A 7,247-nucleotide genomic window follows, 5' to 3' on the forward strand; every position below is an offset into this window, starting at 1 on the left:
TGAGCGGGGATGAGTGGGGGTGAGTGAGCCGGGGTGTGATGGGGGTGAGTGAGCAGGAGTGTGAGTGGGGATGAGTGGGGTATGAGCGGGGGTGAGTAAGCGGGAGTGTGAGCGGGGATGAGTGGGGTGTGAGTGGGGGTGAGTGAGCAGGGCTCATACAGGGAGGTGCAGAGTTGGGAGTGGGTGGGTTGGGTGCTGGATGGTGAGAAGCTCTTCTGGAGAGCTAAGCAGGGTCTGGGGCCTCAGGCTGTGCCTTGGCCTTTTCCCTAAGAGCACTAGGGAGCCATGGAGTGCTATCGAACAGTCACTGCACACTGAGCAGTAAACGGACATTAGGTGGGCAGGGCTGTCCGAAATCTAGGCCGCAGAGAATAGATGAGGAAGTTGAGTCCAGGGAAATGGCTGAGACAAGGGATACTGTTGAGTCCTCTCTGCCTTGCAGCGCTTTGTCATGGCACAGTGAGACCATTCGGAGGTGCCTCCTGTGGCCTGGACCAGAGCTCCAGGGGCTGTGACCAAACCTGCCCATTTCCCAGCACAGGCCTGGCACTCACTCCTGTCCCTAGGAGGGATGAGATTTTGGAAAGGACCGTGTGAAGGGGCCCTGGTCCCACACATCTGCCCAAGGAGGGGGGGGGGTTCATACCCAGGCTTCTTCCCCAGGGGCATTCTCTGACTGGAAGGAGACCCTCCAGGAGCCCAGCGCCCCAGCCCCCACTGCAGCCTCCGGTGGCTCCTGGCACAATACCCTGTGGCACCTCCTCCTATGAGGCCCTCCCCAGGCTGCTGGGGGTTTCAGACTGGAAATGCAGGCCAGGGATAGAGATCATGCTTTCCTGTCTCCCCACCCTGCGCTGAACGGTCGAGGAGACCGAGGGTGGGGTTGATACCCCACATGCTTACTTGGGGTCATTTTTGAGACACTTTCGGTAGTTTGTGTCCTTCTAGGAGTTTGGCTGTTGTGTCTAGATGGTCTGATTTTTTGGTGTACAATTGTTTGTAGTGTTTTCATGTAATCCTTTTATTTGTCAGGTCGGCAATAATGTTTCCTCTTTCATTTCTGACTTTAGAAACTTGGGTTTTTAATTTTTTATTTATTTATTTTTATTAGAGATGGGGTCTCATCATGTTCCCGCAGGCTGGTCTTGAATGCTGGCCTCAGCGATCCTTTCACATCGGCCTCACAAAGCGCTGGGATGACAGGCGTGAGCCATGGTGCTCAGTCTCTGATTTGAGTCATTTGTGTCCCATCTTTCTTTTCTTGGTCAGTCTGGTGAACGATTTGTCAATTTTATTATTTTCAAAAAACCCACTTTTGGTTCTGTTGACTGTCTCTTTTGTTTTTCCATTCCCTGTATTTTTACTTCCCATTTCCACTCTCACGTTTATTATTTTCTTCCTTTTATTCACTTTGGGTTTAGTTCATTTTTTAGTTTCTCAAGGTGGAAGGTTAGGTTTTTGATTTGAGATTTTTCTTCTTTCTTTGAATGTAGACATTTACAGTTATAAATTTCCCTTTCAGCACTGCCTTAGCTGCATCTTGGAGTTTTTGATATGCTGTGCCTTTTTTTTTTTTTTTTTTTTAGGTTTTGCTCCATTGCCCAGGCTGGGATGCAGTGGTGCAATCTTGGCTCACTGCAACTTGTACCCAGGTTCAAGCCATTCTCATGCCTCACCTTCCTGAGTAGCTGGGATTACAGATGTGCACCACCCCACCCAGCTAATTTTTGTATTTTTTTATAGAGACAAGGTTTCACCATTTTTCCCAGGCTGATCTCAAACTCCTGGACTCAAGCGATCCTCCCGCTTCAGCCTCCCACAGTGCTGGGATGACAGGCGTGAGCCATCGTGCTGGCCTGGGCTGTGCATTTGTTTGCATTCTTCTCAAATTAGTTTTCAGTTTCCCTGATGGTCTCTTCTTTGGCTCACTGGTTGTTTAGGAGTGTGTAATTTCCACATATTTTTGAATTTCCCACGTTTCCTTCACTCTTGATTTGCAGTTTCGTGAGGACAGTGTATTCAGCTGTCGTCGGGGGGCATGTGTGACAGATGTCCATTCAGTGTACCTGGTTTCCGGTGTTAATCTTCGGAATGTTTCTGACACTAGAAAATCAGAAGCTTTCCACTGTTCCTAGCACCGTGGCTTTGGGAGAGGCCAGTGAGCCTGTGGTTTTGGAGCCTGGATGCATGAGAGAAGCATGTGTGGGAACACCAGGGCCTGGCTTTGAACCCCATTCCCCCAACATGATGCCGAGTGTGGCAGACATGACACTTGGCTTTGCTCTCTCAGGGTTCCATCTGCGACAGGGGCTACTTGTGCCCCTGGCCTCATCAGCTCAGGCTGAAGGCGGCCCTGGTCCTCGCCAGAGGGGCTTTGTGAAGCAGAAATAGATGGCCTGGTGCAGGGGCTGAGCCTGGCCAGGACCTTGGCCCTGGGAATTGTAAAGAAGGCCGGCCTCTACCATGAGCATCTGCACCAAGCTGTGCCCATGTCACGGTGTGCTCGGTGTCTGCCCTTGTAAAGGTACATGGCCTGTCTATGCTCAGGCTCCCCGCCTATGGGGCCCAGGTTCACAGAGGTGTGAAAGAGACAAGCACAGCACAGGGGCCTCCGAGCCCAGCCAGCCTCGCTTCGATGCTGGGAGGCTGACATCTTCCATTTTGTCTTCTGCCCAAGCCAGCTGCGGGCCGTCCAGTGGCTGCGCTACTTCTACAGTGTCGTCATGCCCAGTGAGGCCCAGTGTGTCATCTACCATGAGTTCCAGCTGTGCCTGGCCCGCAAGGTGACCGACAAGGTGCATGAGGGGGCAGTTCCTGGAGACCATCAGTCAGCTGTACCTGTCCCTGGGCACCGAGCGGTGAGGACTGGCTTTGCCATGGTGGGGGTGTGGAGGGGGGCAAAGGGGTTGGGGGGCAGGGAAGGGAGGGGGACACAGGGAAGCTTGGGGGGGCAGGGAGGGGGCACAGGGAAGCTGGCCCAGGGCCCCATCAGCCCCTTTCCTTTGGATTATTTGGTTCCTTGGCATCAGATGCTTTGAGCTGGTGGGTCTCGGGTCGTCCCAGGGCTGCTGCTGGCCCGTGAGTCCCAGTTTGAGCCTCCCTTGTTGGGTCAAAGGTCATCTCAACCCCAGCAGAGGCAGTACGTGCACTCTGGGCTGTTCTTCCTACTATGGTGGCTTTTGTCATCTGACCTCTGTCTACCCCGAGTCTTCACTCCTGGCCTTCATCTGTCCCCTTAAATGTGACCATAGCAGCCACCTGTGGCTTCTCTCCCACAGAAGAAAGAGCCAATTGTGTCACCTGCTTCCCTGGGGCAGGGCTTCAAGGTCTCACATCCCATAGGTGGCCCACTTGGCTTCCCCCGAGCATCCTGACCTGGTGGGGTAACCATGGCCCTGGCCACCCCACACACAGCTCCCGGTGACATTGCTGCAGTCACAGCACCTCGAGTGCCGGACTTACTGAGAGCAGGGAAGGAATGAGATTCCATGGGGACCCGGGAGACTGGCTCCAGTCTTGGCCTCGAGGTTCACAGAAGGAAAATGGGCCAGTGTGCTAGAGCCATGCTTCTCAAAGTGTAGTCCCTGGACCAGCAGAACAGCATCTATATCACCTAGGAGCTTGTGGCAAGTAGGAGTTCTAGGTCCTGCCCCAGGTCTGTGGAGCCAGAAGCTCTGGAGGCAGGGCCAGCAAGCTATACAGACAGGCCTCCGAGTGACTGTGATGCCTGCACACCTTGAGAACCATCGGCCTAGATAGCCTCTGAATACTAATGTCTCCTGGTGCGTCTGGAGAAGACACAGGCCATGTCTGGGAGGCAGGGGAGATGGACTAGCACACTCCTCCTGCCACAGGGCAGCATGATGCTCGATTCCCTCAGAAGGATGTCCTTCATCTTTTCCATGCCGTGTGTGTTCACTCTGGCCCTCCCAGCAGCCTGGGAAGGGCAGAACACTGTACACACAAGAGGGCCGTTCCCAGTCCCCACATTCCAGATTCATCTGTCACCAGACCCACGGGAGGAGGCAGACTGGTTCCAGGAGGATGAGAGCCCTTGTTCTGACACCTGTGTCTGATTCCAGGGCCTACAGATCCACTCTGGACTACACCAAACAAAGTCTGGGGATGTTCATTCACCTCCAGAAGAAAGAGGAGGCGCATGCCTGGCTGCAAGCAGGGAAGATCTACTACATCCTGTGGCAGAGCGAGCTGGTGGACCTGTACATCCAGGTGAGTGGCAAGGGATGCAGGAGGGCCCTTGTGCTGTTCACTCTGTCCATCCATCCATCCGTTCATCCTTCCATCATCTATTTACCTGTTCTTCCTTCCATCCATCTATCCATCATCCATCCATCCATCATCCATCCATCTGTCCTTTCATCCATCCATCATTCATCCATTCTTTTATCTTCCATCTATTCACCTGTCTATCCATCCATTCACCTGTCCATCCACCCATCCATTCATCCTTCCATCATCTATCTGCTTACCTGTTCATCCTTCCATCCATCTATCCATCCATCCATTATCCATTCATCCATCCATCCATTCTTCCATCATCTTCCCATACACCTGTGGGTCCTTCCATCGATCCATCCATCCATCATCCATCCATTCACCTGTTCATCTTTCCACCCATCCATCCATCATCCATCCATCCCTCCGTCCATCCATCCATCCTTTTATCATCCATCCATTCACCTGTCCATCCATCCATTCACCTGTTCGTCCATCCATCCATCCTTCTATCTATCTTTCCATCATCCATCCAACTGTTCATCCTTCTATCCATCCATCATCCATCCATCCATCCATCATTCATCTGGTCACCTCTTCATCCATCCATTCACCCTTTTGTCCATCCATCCATCTTTCCATCCATCCTTCCATCTATCTTTCCATTATCCAGCCATTCAGCTGTTCATCCTTCTATCAATCCAACCATCTTCCATCCATCCATGATCCATCCATTCACCTGTCCATCCATTCATCCATTCATTCATCATCCATCCATTCACCCGTCCATCCATTCACCTGTTCATCCATTCAGCTGTTCATCCATCCCTCCACCCATTCTTCCATCCATCCTTTCATCATCCATCCATTCACCTGTTTATTCTTCCATGCATCCATCATCCATTCATCCATCATCCATCCATCCTTCCATCATTCATCCACTCGCCTCCTCATCCTGCCATTCACCTGTCCATCCATCCATCCATCCATCCATTCATTCATCATCCATCCATTCACCCATCCATCCATCCATTCACCTGTTCATCCATCCCTCCATCCATTCTTCTATCCATCCTTTCATCATCCATCCATTCACCTGTTCATTCTTCCATGCATCCATCATCCATTCATGCATCCACTCGCCTCTTCATCCTTCCATCCATCCATCATCCATCCATTCACCTATTCATCCTTCCATTCATCCATCCATCGTCCATCCATTCATCCATCCATCATCCATCCATCCTTTTATCATCCATCCATTCAGCCACCATCCATCCACCTCTTCGTCTGTCCATCCATTCATTCATCCATCCTTCCATCATCCATCCATTCACCTGTCCATCCTTCCATCCATCCGTCCTTCATCCATCCATCCATATATCCATCCGTCTATCATCCATCCATCCTCCCATCATCCATCCACTCACCTCCTGTTCACCCTTCCATCCATCCATCATTCATCTATCCATCCGTTTATCCATTCATCCATCCATCCTCTATCCATCCTTCCATCATCCATCCATTCATCTGTTCATCCTTCCATCCATCCATCATCCATCCAGCCATCATCCATCATCTGTCCATTCATCCATCCATCATTCATCCATCCTTTTATCATCCATCCATTCACCTGTCTATCCATCCATTCGCCTGTTCATCCATCCATCTTTCCACCAACCATCCATTCACCTGTTCATCCTTCTATCCATCCATCATCCATCCATCCATTCATCCATCCATCCATCACCCATCCATCTATCATCCATCCATTCACCTGTTCATCCTTCCATCCTTCCATCCATCATTCATGCATCCATCCATTTATCCATTCATCCATTCATCCATATATCCATCCATCCATCATCCATCCACCCTTCCATCATCCATCCACTCACCTCCTGTTCATCTTTCCATCCATCCATCATTCATCCATCTATCCATTTATCCATTCATACATCCATCCATCCTTCCATCATCCATCCATTCATCAGTTCATCCTTCCATCAGTTCATCCATCCATCCATCTGTCCATCTCTCCATCCACCCACTTATCCATCCATCCATCACCCATCCATCTGTCCATTCATCCATCCATCATTAATATGTCCATCCATCCATCCAACCATCCATCCATCCATCCAAGCATTCATCTGTCCACACACCCATCCATACATCCATGTGTCTATACATCTGCTCATCCATTCATCCATCCATCCACTCATACCTAAGCCACTGCTGAGCACCTGTTGTGTGCCTTTTCCCTCCCTCCAACTGGTTCCCTCACATCCTCCCCCAGTGGCCAGCATCTTCTCCCTGAGGGCAGAGGCGTGGCCCCTCACAGTGCCTAGCACCTGCTGGTATACAGCTCATGCTCAAAGAATGTGACCACTCAGTTAACACACAGAAGAACGTGCTCCAAGCGAAACGTGGCACATCTCCTTACAAAATGAATCTATCATAGCAGCTGTTTTCAGAGGCTTTCCCAAACACAGTGTGATCTGGAACAAATTGTGAAGCCCACGAGCCTGGTGAAGCTTTCATTATTGAGCACCTGCTGTATACCTCCTTGAGCTGAGGAGAAGGATCAAGAGCTCATGGCCAAGAGGGGACCAGGCCCACCCACAAACACTGTTGATGTGTGGCCCTGAGCTGCGGCAGGGATGTGGCAACACAGAAAGGAACCAGGGGATGGGCTCCCAGCAATCTGGGGGCCACAGAGACTGTTTGAGTGCAGGGGGGGGTGTGGGCTAAGGCTATCCCTGGTGGTAGGATTCACAGGTGTCGGGCTCCTGGGCTGCAGCTGCTCAGTCACCTCCTGGCACTCAAGTGCATCAGTTCATTGTCCTCATGCCAGTGGTGGGGCAGCCCTAATTCACAGGTCTGAAAAATGCTCAGGTGTACCTGCAGTGTGTGAGAGGAAGGAGGCTGGCGAAGGTGGGTGTGGCCACCTCACCAGGTGTGGGTCTTGAGGGAACTTCTGCTCCTTTCAGGTGGCACAGAATGTGGTC

Source organism: Trachypithecus francoisi, unplaced genomic scaffold, assembly GCF_009764315.1.
Source record: "Trachypithecus francoisi isolate TF-2019V2 unplaced genomic scaffold, Tfra_2.0 Contig00488, whole genome shotgun sequence".
NCBI classification, from domain to species: domain Eukaryota; kingdom Metazoa; phylum Chordata; class Mammalia; order Primates; family Cercopithecidae; genus Trachypithecus; species Trachypithecus francoisi.